Source organism: Cherax quadricarinatus, chromosome 88, assembly GCF_038502225.1.
Source record: "Cherax quadricarinatus isolate ZL_2023a chromosome 88, ASM3850222v1, whole genome shotgun sequence".
Classification (NCBI taxonomy): Eukaryota; Metazoa; Arthropoda; class Malacostraca; order Decapoda; family Parastacidae; genus Cherax; species Cherax quadricarinatus.
The window spans coordinates 15,593,210-15,606,922 of record NC_091379.1 but is presented as its reverse complement, the minus strand read 5'-3'; the positions used below and the strand labels follow the sequence as shown (position 1 = coordinate 15,606,922).

The following is a 13,713-nucleotide window of genomic DNA, read 5'->3' as shown; positions in this document are numbered from 1 at the left end:
GTGGTGTTCTGTTACACTGACGTCATGAACCAGTGGTGTTCTGTTACACTGACGTCATGAACCAGTGGTGTTCTGTTACACTGACGTCATGAACCAGTGGTGTTCATTTACACTGACGTCATGAACCAGTGGTGTTCTGTTACACTGACGTCGGAACCAGTGGTGTTCTGTTACACTGACGTCAGTGAACCAGTGGTGTTCTGTTACACTGACGTCGCGAACCAGTGGTGTTCTGTTACAGTGACGTCATGAACCAGTGGTGTTCTGTTACACTGACGTCATAAACCAGTGGTGTTCTGTTACACTGACGTCATGAACCAGTGGTGTTCTGTTACACTGACGTCATGAACCAGTGGTGTTCTGTTACACTGACGTCATGAACCAGTGGTGTTCTGTTACACTGACGTCATGAACCAGTGGTGTTCATTTACACTGACGTCATGAACCAGTGGTGTTCTGTTACACTGACGTCATGAACCAGTGGTGTTCTGTTACACTGACGTCATGAACCAGTGGTGTTCTGTTACACTGACGTCATGAACCAGTGGTGTTCTGTTACACTGACGTCATGAACCAGTGGTGTTCTGTTACACTGACGTCATGAACCAGTGGTGTTCTGTTACACTGACGTCATGAACCAGTGGTGTTCTGTTACACTGACGTCATGAACCAGTGGTGTTCTGTTACACTGACGTCATGAACCAGTGGTGTTCTGTTACACTGACTTCATGACTTACGTTCATAACTTCAGAACGTCTTATGTAATCGGCTTCAGATTTTCAACCCGGGTCATGTATTAGCAGGTGAAGGTTCGTGGCACAGTTGACAATTACAGGTGTCTTCTGTTCACTATTATGTAGATCATTTCCCGAAGCTGCTTTCCACGAGGGACCTTCAGAGAGGATGTTTAAAATTACAACACTGGTACAACCTACTTAGAAAGTTGGTGTTGTGATTTCTGGGGACCTTTTTGCCATTATCGAAATGGTATATCAATTTTTGGGGGCAGTAAATAACTGTAGGATAACTCCTTGGTGTTGGTGAGGGGCTCTTGATCCAAGGATCCCTGGGTCGAATCTGAATGCCTTACATTCATTTGACCCCTACTGGGTCAGGAGTTGTAGCCCCAAATTTGCAACAAAAAAGCGCTTCCGGTATAATCTTTTATAATTCTTTTCAATAACCCACACATTGGGAATGAGGGCCCGCTAAACAGTCCTGTTACCTTGTAAAACAAACCCCTTCAAGGTCTTTAAAAGAAACCCGTAACTCTGTAGGCCCAAAGGGCTCTCTCCACCTCTCTCTCTCTCCTCTCTCTCTCACTCTCTCTCTCTCTCTCTCTCTCTCTCTCTCTCTCTCTCTCTCTCTTCTCTCTTCTCTTTTCTCTGTTTTCTGTTTATTTTTTTTCTGTTTTTTGGGTCTCCCCTGTCTGTTTCCCCTGTCTCTGTCTGTCTGTCTCTGTCTGTCTGTTTTTCTGTCTGTCTGTCTGTTTCAATTTGCCCCCCCCCGTTTTTTTTTTTCTTCTCTCTCTCTCTCTCTGTGTTTTTTTCTCTCTCTCTCTCTCTCTCTCTCTCTCTTAATTTTTTTTTTTTTCCCCTTTAAACAAACACACATGAGTTGAATTAAAGGGCTTGTAAATACTGTCCCCCTTCTTGGGTCCCTGCGGTCATATTTCATTTTACGTCAGGGGAAGGGCCACCTTTTTCCTTCGGCTTCTTGGGAGAAGAGAAAGGACCGATCGCTAAGCCGTCGTTTACACGGCGAATTTTTGCCCGATTCCCAGCGTGGGGAGAAACACTGGGGGGCTTTCCCCCGGTTGTTATGTTCACCCATCAGTAAAAAGGGTCCTGGGTTTTGTGGACTGATGTGGGTCGCATCCTGGGGGCAAGGACCTAATTTACGGGGAAAAGCTCAACATAACAAGCGGCTTTTTATATGTCAGCTATGGTCTGTATAATTGTACATGTACTGGTAGTAAATAAAGATTTTATTATTATTATTAATTTTATTATTATTATTATTATTATTTATTATTATTATTATTATTTATTATTATTATTATTTATTATTATTAATTATTATTATTATTATGTATTATTATTATTTATTATTATTATTATTTATTATTATTAATTATTATTATTATTATTATTTATTATTATTATTAATTATTATTATTATTATTTATTATTTATTATTATTATTATTTATTATTATTATTTATTTATTTATTATTATTATTATTATTATTATTTTTATTATCACTGGATTCCACCAAGGCGGGGTGGCAAAAAGAAACTTTCCATCATTCACTCCATCACTGTCTTGCCAAAAGGGTGCTTTACACTACAGTTTTAAGCTGCACATTAACACCCCCCCTTTTAGGTGCAGGCACTGTACTTCCCATCTCCAGGACTCAAGTCCGGCCTGCCGGTTTCCTGAATCCTTCATAAATGTTACTTTGCTCACACTCCCAAAAGCACGTCAAGTATTAAAACCACTTGTCTCCATTCACTCCCATAAAAACCCGCTCATGCATCCCTGCTGGAAGCCCAAGCCCCCCACCAAAACCTCCTTTCCCCCTCCCCCCAAACCTTTCCCTAAACCGGCCCCCTACCCCGCCTTCCTTCCACTACAGACGATCACTCTTAAAGTCATTCTTTTCCTCCATTCCCCTTTGCCCCGAACCACCTCAACAACCCTTCCCCCAGCCCTCTGGACAACATTTTTGGTAACCCCCACCTCCTCCTAACTTAAAATTTACAAATTCTCTGCATTATTTTCCCCCACATTGCCCTCAGACATGACATCCCCACTGCCTCCAGCCTTCTTCTCGCTGAACTTTCCCATCACCCCCTTCACACCCAAAAAGAGGGGTTGGGAAACCCTTCTCTCTTCATTCCCCTTTTTGCCCCCCAAAGGAAAAAGTTTTTTTGTTTTTTACGGGCCCCTAAAGTGCCCCCTCCTTTTTTTCCCCTCATAAATTTTCTTGATTCACCTCATCTTTCATGGGCCCATCCGCTGCCCTCCCTCCCAAATTCTGAATACGTTCACCCCCTCCATCTCTCTCCCCCCAATCTGATACCCAATCTTTCATCACCTAATTTTTTTGTTATCCCCCCTCCTTTACTCTTTCCTGAATTCACCTTTAATTTTCTTTTTTTGCACACCCTCCCAAATTCATCCACCAATTTTCCCCAACTTCTCTTAAGTCCCCAAGAGCACAGTGTCATCACCCAAAGAGCAGCTGTGAAAACCCACTTTGTGTGTGATTTTTTTTTTTTTAACTCCACCCCCTTCCCAAGCCCCTCGCATTTACTTCTCTTGCAACCCCATCTATAAATATTTAAAAACCACAGGTGACATCCACACCCTTGTCAAAAGGCCTCTTTTACGGGGAAAAATTTTCCCCTCTTTCCTCCTACCCCTCGGCCTCCCCCTTCCTCTTAAAAACTCTTCCTGCTTTCAGAAACCCCTACCCCTACCCATACCCCCCAAACATCTGCCACATTCCCCCCCTATCCCCCCCTGTCATCCCCTTTTTCCCAAATCCTTCCAAAAAGGGCCTCTTTAGCCTTTCAAAATCTTTTCCCCTTATATGTTTCCCCTGTAAACACCTGGTCCACACCCCCCCTTTTCCTAAAGCCTCCTTGTTCATCTGCTACCCTATTCTCCGTCTTCTCTTAATTCTTTCAATTATAACTCTATTTAATTTTCCCAAAATTACCTCAACAGACTTACCCCCTTAAAATTTTTTGCACTCTTTTTTATCCCTTTGCCTTTATAAAAAAAGACTATGCTTTCTCCCAATCCTGGGTCCTTCCCCTCTTCCATACATTTATTAAAAAATTGCCCCAAACCCCTCCAAAACTATACCCCCACCTGTTTTAACATTTTTTCTTTATCCCATCAATGGTTTGCCTTCCCCCCTTTCTTTTTTACCTACTGCCTCACGAATTTCCCCCCCACACCCCAAATGGCTCTTCTCCCCCCCTAAAAGATGTTATTCCTCCTTGCCCTATACACAAAATCACCTTCCCTATCTTCATCAACTTTTTAACAATTCCCCCAAAAAAATTCCCCCAAATCTTCCCAATCCCCCTAACTCCCCAAATAACTCTCCTCTCCTATTTTTAACTGACAAATCCATTTGTTCTCTAGGCTTTCTTAACTTGTTAATCTCACTCCCAAAACTTTTTCTTATTTTCAACAAAATTTGTTGATAACATCTCACCCACTCTCTCATTTGCTCTCTTTTTACATTGCTTCACCACTCTCTTAACCTCTCTCTTTTTCTCCATATACTCTTCCCTCCTTGCATCACTTCTACTTTGTAAAAACTTCTCATATGCTAACTTTTTCTCCCTTACTACTCTCTTTACATCATCATTCCACCAATCGCTCCTCTTCCCTCCCGCACCCACTTTCCTGTAACCACAAACTTCTGCTGAACACTCTAACACTACATTTTTAAACCTACCACATACCTCTTCGACCCCATTGCCTATGCTCTCATTAGCCCATCTATCCTCCAATAGCTGTTTATATCTTACCCTAACTGCCTCCTCTTTTAGTTTATAAACCTTCACCTCTCTCTTCCCTTATGCTTCTATTCTCCTTGTATCCCATCTACCTTTTACTCTCAGTGTAGCTACAACTAGAAAGTGATCTGATATATCTGTGGCCCCTCTATCAACATGTACATCCTGAAGTCTACTCAACAATCTTTTATCTACCAATACATAATCCAACAAACTACTGTCATTTCGCCCTACATCATATCTTGTATACTTATTTATCCTCTTTTTCTTAAAATATGTATTACCTATAACTAAACCCCTTTCTATACAAAGTTCAATCAAAGGGCTCCCATTATCATTTACACCTGGCACCCCAAACTTACCTACCACACCCTCTCTAAAAGTTTCTCCTACTTTAGCATTCAGGTCCCCTACCACAATTACTCTCTCACTTGGTTCAAAGGCTCCTATACATTCACTTAACATCTCCCAAAATCTCTCTCTCTCCTCTGCATTCCTCTCTTCTCCAGGTGCATACACGCTTATTATGACCCACTTCTCGCATCCAACCTTTACTTTAATCCACATAATTCTTGAATTTACACATTCATATTCTCTTTTCTCCTTCCATAACTGATCATTTAACATTACTGCTACCCCTTCCTTTGCTCTAACTCTCTCAGATACTCCAGATTTAATCCCATTTATTTCCCCCCACTGAAACTCTCCTACCCCCTTCAGCTTTGTTTCGCTTAGAGCCAGGACATCCAACTTCTTTTCATTCATAACATCAGCAATCATCTGTTTCTTGTCATCCGCACTACATCCACGCACATTTAAGCATCCCAGTTTTATAAAGTTTTTCTTCTTCTCTTTTTTAGTAAATGTATACAGGAGAAGGGGTTACTAGCCCATTGCTCCCGGCATTTTAGTCGCCTCATACGACACGCATGGCTTACGGAGGAAAGATTCTTTTCCACTTCCCCATGGACAATAGAAGAAATAAAAAAGAACAAGAGCTATTTAGAAAAAGGAGAAAAACCTAGATGTATGTATATATATATATATGCATGTGCGTGTCTGTGAAGTGTGACCAAAGTGTAAGTAGGAGTAGCAAGATATCCCTGTTATCTAGCGTGTTTATGAGACAGAAAAAGAAACCAGCAATCCTACCATCATGCAAAACAGTTACAGGTTTTTGTTTCACAGTCATCTGGAAGGACGGTAGTACTTCCCTGGGTGGTTGCTGTCTACCAACCTACTGTCTGGCCCGGTGGTCTGGTGGCTAAAGCTCCCGCTTCACACACGGAGGGCCCGGGTTCGATTCCCGGCGGGTGGAAATTCCGACACGTTTCCTTACACCTGTTGTCCTGTTCACCTAGCAGCAAATAGGTACCTGGGTGTTAGTCGACTGGTGTGGGTCGCATCCTGGGGGACAAGATTAAGGACCCCAATGGAAATAAGTTAGACAGTCCTCGATGACGCACTGACTTTCTTGGGTTATCCTGGGTGGCTAACCCTCCGGGGTTAAAAATCCGAACAAAATCTTATCTTATCTTATCTTATCTTGTCTAGGTTGTTACTGTCTAGGTGGTTGCTGTCTAATAATAATAATTATTTATTATTATTATTATTATTTATTATTATTATTTATTATTTATTATTATTATTATTATTATTTATCATTTATTATTATTATTATTATTTATTATTATTATTTATTATTATTATTATTATTATTATTATTATTATTATTTATTATTATTATTATTATTTATTATTATTTATTATTATTATTTATTATTATTATTATTTATTATTATTATTTATTATTATTTATTATTATTATTATTATTAGTGAATGAACAGTTGTTAAACTTCCTTTACACGCAGTACCTACCCGAAAAGAAGAGCTACTGATATTGGTGCCCATCCTACATCTTGTCGCAGACATAGCATGAGTTCCACTTAGGAAACATGATGCAGATGTCCATGGCGGGACTCCAGTCAAAAAATCCCTCTAACGGCTGAATTCTGGTCAGAAACCAGCGCTCGAAGAAGATATCTCATCTCAGCCAGGAATAAACTGGGCCCAGTACCAGTTTTCGAACGTCCCCTTGCATTCTGGGACCTAAGCCGAATAACACATCATTTGTGCGTGAACTACAAGATATTCACGTCCATATATCACTGATAAACATTATCAGATATCTGTAGCAAGATGAGTCTCCTGTACTGGCTTATTGAGAAGGTACTGTCAAGTATAGCTAACCAAACGGGCCCAAGAAATCTCTGGTCTTATAATACTATCTTTGTGTTAGGGTCTTGAGATTCAGCAATACTCAAACCTTATTTCGATGCATCATAAATCATATGACACTGGATCTCGATAGTGTGAACTCGCGGCTAGATTATTTTTTGAGGTTCAGTAATATTTGGAAAAAACGTAAGGTTGGCTGCGTTCCTTAATTAAACGAGCGGTTAGTTTCTTATTATTTTACTGTTAACTTGTCGTAATGTAGTTTTGATCAGATCTTCCTTCTGTACTTGGGAAGAGCCAGATGGCACCTGTCGAAGCTATGTAACAACTAAAGTAGCCATGAGACTATTATGCAGTTCAAGGACCTGGCAGACTACCGCTGAAGATTCTGCCACAATTACTCTCAGGTAGCCGTTCTACTTACTGAAGCAACCAGTTCAGAAATTAAGTTTCAGTGGGCCAAGGGATGTAATCTTTCCTTTAACTGCCTGGAAAGCCTTTTGTCTTCTTTTCTTATTTTCTGCAGCCGCAGATGGACCTATTATTTGTCACCCACGTCAAGGCGAGAGAGACGGGTGTTAGAACAGCGCAGCAATAACAATCACCTGCACACGAGGACCTGCACACCATGTACAAAGCTAAAGAAGCGTCATCAACACTATGCTATAGTGAAGAAGGAAGCCGTCACATTAGTCTAGTCACTGGAAAAGTTTGAGAAGTATGTAGAGACAAGACTATACCCCATCTAGGGGTATAGTAACCACAACCCACAATATTGCTCATACCATGAAGAACCAAGCTGCCCACTTCATGAGACTGGCACTGCACATCCAGCCACTTCACGTAAAAATGAATTATATGAAGGGAAAATTAAATATGCTGGCGGATGCCCTTTGAAGAGTATAAACTAACTTCATAAATTATTTAACTTGACTCTAACTTGGCACACCGTCCGATGTTCTGACTTCCAAAACTTTACGATGCCCTTAACTGCATAATTAATCCCTGCCTCTGTCTCAGGTAATTTCATCTTTCTCAGTTGAAAAAATGGTTTGGTAATACCGACAAGATGTGGAAAAAGATACCTAGGATTGAAGGAGCCACTTGTGGCGCAATATTAACTCTAATCAATGTCCTGCACTGTACATGTATTTTTTTTCTGGTAGCAGAGGGGACTGAGTAGCTAGACCGTCTCAGTCATGCAGGTGATGCTGTTGTTTCAGAAGTGTCACAATCTTGGGCAAACTCAGTGTCTACACGTAATCTACACCCACACACACACACACACACACACACACACACACACACACACACACACACACACACACACACACACACACACACACACACACACACACACACACACCCACACACACACACACACACACACACACACACACACAGATCTATATATATATATATATATATATATATACATATATATATATATATATATATATATATATACATATATATATATATTGTGGACCTGTGGAGGCCCACAGCCTCCACAGGCAGATGACAATTCCAATGGCAACCTCGTCACTTGCTATAACCTTCTGTTGGCATTCAAATCCACTGCTAGCAGTACACTATCCCACATCCCTAAAGAGGCTCGCCCATATGCAGCAGGGAAATTCACAGACCTTCTTAAGCAGGTGAATGGAGGTTCCACCAACTAAGAAACCCGAGGCACCATCCAAGCATGGCGCAACCTACTCCTGTTCGGCATTATCTGTCTTGCAGTTCCTGAGAGACGAGGTCAACTGCTAACCACATCAGTCATCAAAGCAGTGCGCAACTACCCAAGAGCGGATAATTGTGTCCCTCTGCCCCATCATCGCAGGAATCACAGAGGTAGACCCAAGAAAAGTTTCACTGAAAACGAGAAAATTTGCGCACAGGTTAGCAAAAAAATCGAAGAAGATAACACAGTGGGAGCAATCAGAATAATTACAAGTGACGACACTGTAGCCCCCAAAGATGAGACCACAGCCCAAGCACTAAGAGACAAGCATCCAACCAGCGACACCATAGCCATCAACAACAACCCTGAGGAAGACCCCATCACTGAACAATTAATTTTGCCTGAATCAGAAGTCTATAAGGCGATTGTGTCATTTCCTGCAGGATCTGCAGGAGGTTACACTTGAATTTGACCTCAGCATCTCAAAGAGATGGTGTATCTGCATCAATTCTTCTCACCGAGTTAACAACTTTCGTCAACAACTGCCTGGCTGGGCGAATCTCAGAAGAAATTAAACCTTTCTTTTTTGGAGCCTCACTGTGTGCGTTGAAGAAGAGGGATGGGGGAATCAGACCCATTGCTGTTGGTAACACTCTTCGCCGTCTCGTTGTCAAAGCAGCAGTAAGAAACATTCGCCTAGAAGCTGCCAGTTTACTCCAGCCACACCAACTGGGTTTTGGGGTCTCTCAAGGCAGTGAAACCGCAGCTCATGCGGTAAGGGCCTACATCAGGGACCTACCAGAAGACAAGACCGTAGTCAAACTTGATTTTAGAAATGCCTTTAATATGGTGAAGAGAGATGTGATTTTGCCAGCTGTTCGGAATGGGTTCCCCAGTCTTTTTCCCTTCATTTCAGCCGGCTACAGCAAACCCTCAATTCTTTTGTTTGGAGAACATGAAATTCTCTCATCAGAGGGTGTTCAGCAAGGTGACCCACTCGCTCCACCTCTCTTCTGCTTGGCAGTAAGAGAACTAACGTCCAGCCTACGCAGTGAGCTCAACATCTGGTACCTGGATGATAGCACTCTGGCAGGTACTGAAGAATCCCTGTTAGAGGACCTACAACTGGTGAAAACACGGGGAGAAGACTTGGGACTCGTCCTCAATCCCTCCAAGTGTGAAATCATCACAGCGAACCAGGGAATAATCAATGCCATGCGAAGAATCTTCCCAGAAGTCTCTACTACCACTCCGTCCAACAGTACCATCTTGGGAGCACCGCTGGGTCACCAGGCCATCGACACTGTCCTCAATGACAAATTGAATGACCTGATGAGAGTGGAGGAGAGAATAAGCGATCTTGATGCCCATGATGCTCTGTTAATTGTTAAATGTTGATGAAGATAGGGAAGCTGTGATTTAGTGTATGGGGCAAGGAGGAATAACATCTTGTAGGAGTGAGGAAGAGCCAGTTGTGAGTGTGGTGGAAGTTCGTGAGGCAGTAGGTAAAATGAAAGGGGGTAAGGCAGCCGGGATTGATGGGATAAAGATAGAAACGTTAAAAGCAGGTGGGGATATAGTTTTGGAGTGGTTAATGCTTTTATTTAATAAATTTATGGATGAGGGTAAGGTACCTAGAGATTGGCAGAGAGCATGCATAGTTCCTTTGTATAAAGGCAAAGGGGACAAAAGAGAGTGCAAAAATTATAAGGGAATACGTCTGTTGAGTATACCTGGTAAAGTGTATGGTAGAGTTCTTACTGAAAGAATTAAGAGTAAGACGGAGAGTAGGATAGCAGATGAACAAGGAGGCTTTAGGAAAAGTAGGGGGTGTGTAGACTAAGTGTTTACAGTGAAACATATGGGTGAACAGTATTTAGATAAGGGTAAAGAGGTTTTTGTGGCATTTATGGATATGGAAAAGACGTATGACAGTGTTGATAAGGGGGCAATGTGGCAGATGTTGCAAATGTATGGAATAGGAGGTAAGTTACTGAAAGCAGTGAAGAGTTTTTACGAGGATAGGCTCAGGCTAGAGTATGTAGGAGAGAGGGAGATTATTTCCCAGTAAAAGTAGGCCTTAGACAAGGATGTGTGATGTCACCATGGTTGTTCAGTATATTTATAGATGGAGTTGTAAGAGAAGTAAATGCGAGGGTCTTGGTAAGAGATGTGGAGTTAAAAGATAAAGAATCACACATAAAGTGGGAGTTGTCACAGCTGCTCTTTGTTGATGACACTGTGCTCTTGGGAGATTCTGAAGAGAAGTTGCAGAGGGTGGTAGATGAGTTTGGTAGGGTATGTAAAACAAGGAAATTAAAAGTGAATATAGGAAAGAGTAAAGTGATAATGATAACAAAAAAATACGTAACGAAAGATTAGATATCAGGTTGGAGGGAGAGAGTATGGAGGAGGTGAATGTGTTTAAATAGTTAGGAGTGGACGTGTCAGCGGATGGGTCTATGAAAGATGAGGTGAATCATAGAATTGAAGAGGGAAAAAATGTGAATGGTGCACTTAAGAGTTTGTGGAGACAAAGAACTTTGGCCATGGAAGCAAAGAGGGGAATGTATGAGAGTATAGTTATACCAATGCAATTATATGAGTGTGAAGCATGGGTGATGAATGTTGCAGCGAGGAGAAGGCTGGAGGCAGTGGAGATGTCATGTCTGAGGGCAATGTGTGGTGTGAATATAATGCAGAGAATTTGTAGTTTTTAAATCAGGAGGAGGAGCGGTATTACCAAAAGTATTATCCAGAGGGCTGAGGAAGGGTTGTTAAGGTGGTTCGGACATGTAGAGAGAACGGAACGAAACAGAATGACTTCGAGAGTGTATAAATCTGTAGTGGAGGGAAGGTGGGGTAGGGGTCGGCCTAGGATAGACTAGAGGGAGGGGGTAAAGGAAGTTTTGTGTGCGAGGGGCTTGGACTTCCAGCAAGCATGCGTGAGTGTGTTAGATAGGAGCGAATGGAGACAAATGGTTTTAGGACTTTACGCGCTGTTGAAGTGTGAGCAAGGTAGCATTTATTAAGGGATTCAGGGAAACCAGCAGGCCGGACTTGAGTCCTGGAGAATCCAAACGCACACAATGTAGAATTCAAACACACACAATATAGAATCCAAACACACACAATGTAGAATATAAACACACACAATATAAAATACAAACACACAAACTATAGAATTCAAACATACACAATATAGAATACAAACACTCACACAATGTAGAATCCAAACACACACAATATAGAATCCAAACACACACAACATAGAATCCAAACATACACAATATAGAATACAAACACAAAGAATATAGAATCCAAACACAATATAGAATCCAAACACATACAGTATAAAATTCAAACACACGCAATATAAAATCCAAACACACAAAATATAGAATCCAAACACACACAACATAGAATCCAAACATACACAATATAGAATCCAAACACAAAGAATATAGAATCCAAACACAATATAGAATCCAAACACACACAGTATAAAATTCAAACATACGCAATATAAAATCCAAACACACACAATATAGAATCCAAACACACAATATAGAATCCAAACACACAATATAGAATCCAAACACACAATATAGAATCCAAACACGCACATATAGAATCCAAACACACACAATATAGAATCCAAACACACACAATATAGAATACAAACACACGCAATATAGAATCCAAACACACACAATATAGAATCCAAACACACACAATGTAGAATTCAAATACACACAATATAGAATCCAAACACACACAATGTATAATCCAAACACATACATTATAGAATCCAAACAAGCACACATATAGAATCCAAACACACAATATAGAATCCAAGCACACAATATAGAATCCAAACACACAATATAGAATCCAAACACACAACATAGAATCCAAACACACAATATAGAATCCAAACACACACATACAGAATCCAAACACACAATATAGAATCCAAACACACAATATAGAATCCAAACACACAATATAGAATCCAAAAACACAATATAGAATCCAAACACACACATACAGAATCCAAACACACAATATAGAATCCAAACACACAATATAGAATCCAAACACACAATATAGAATCCAAACACACACAATGTATAATCCCAACAGAGAAGAGAGTATTTCCGACTTACTAGTAATGTCTCCTAACTTCCTGGATCCCATCATAGTTCTCATAGGTACAAAATCGAAATGGCTTTTCAATCTGTAAATAAAAGCAAGAGGATTGAACATTAAGATTGTGAAAGTCATTATTTTGCGGTGAGGCCCTAAATCCGTAAGGGTTATACAGGGCCTTGGGGAAATGAGGTGCAACCAGGCTTTATGCCTGGGGAGATAAGGCTAGCTCCACTACCTTGGACGAAAAGCCTGTCGCAGGAAAAGTGATATCCATAGAATGTATGAGGGAGATTATACTCTCATTTGCGACACATTTCGCTCAGGTGCAAAGCTTAAGCATAGCTTGACAGAGCTCTACACGGTGCGAAATGTCAAGAGCTTTTAAGCCAGGGAAGATTCTCCAGGTCCTAGATTCGTGATGACCCGGTATTGGAGCTTTTGGTCACATGAGCGAGGCCTTACACTGGCCTTCCAGCCAAAATCTTAAGCTTTCCTTTATGTTTCATTTGTAACACTGGTCCCCCCTTACCTTAATCATCCTTTTTTCCTCTGTTTTATTCCTTTTCCTCTTTAACTCTAATTTTTCCAATTTAAGCTTACATACATTTTACTCGGTAATTTACAGACTTTTCCCCCTTTAAAATTTGACTTTCATCCTTTTCCTTTTAAAGACTATCCCATGTTTCCAAACCCCTGGTACCTTCCTCTTCCCATGTTTATTTTAAATTATCATAACCACCCCTTAGAGCTATCTGCATGTTTACTCTTTTTTATCTGCTTTTCACCCCGGTGGCCTTACCTTTCATTTTATTTATCATGATTTTCCCCAATTTATCAGCGGGCCTCTTTGGCTTACAAAATGTTTTCCCCCTTTGCTTACAAAATTTTACAGCTTCCTATCTTCATTTTCACATTTTAAAATTTTTTTCCTCAGAAATGTTCCTTCCTCTTTAGATTTCCCCTGCCTTTTCATTTATAACTTCCTCTCCTGTTTCATTTAACAATCCTTTTGTTTCACTTTTAAGCTTATCACCCCAAAATTTTTCTTTTTTAAACCATTTTTTGTAACATCCCCATTATTTGCTCTTCTT

At 40.7% G+C, this 13,713-nt stretch overlaps 1 long non-coding RNA gene across 1 annotated transcript in view; it reads right to left on the bottom strand.

The window, feature by feature from the left end:
* LOC138855279 (uncharacterized) overlaps window positions 1-13,713 on the bottom strand; it is a 50,952-nt gene that overhangs the window by 21,147 nt on the left and 16,092 nt on the right. The window contains exon 2 of the long non-coding RNA XR_011394484.1: window positions 12,637-12,707. This is a non-coding gene — a long non-coding RNA (uncharacterized lncRNA). The remainder of the gene's footprint in view (window positions 1-12,636; window positions 12,708-13,713) is intronic.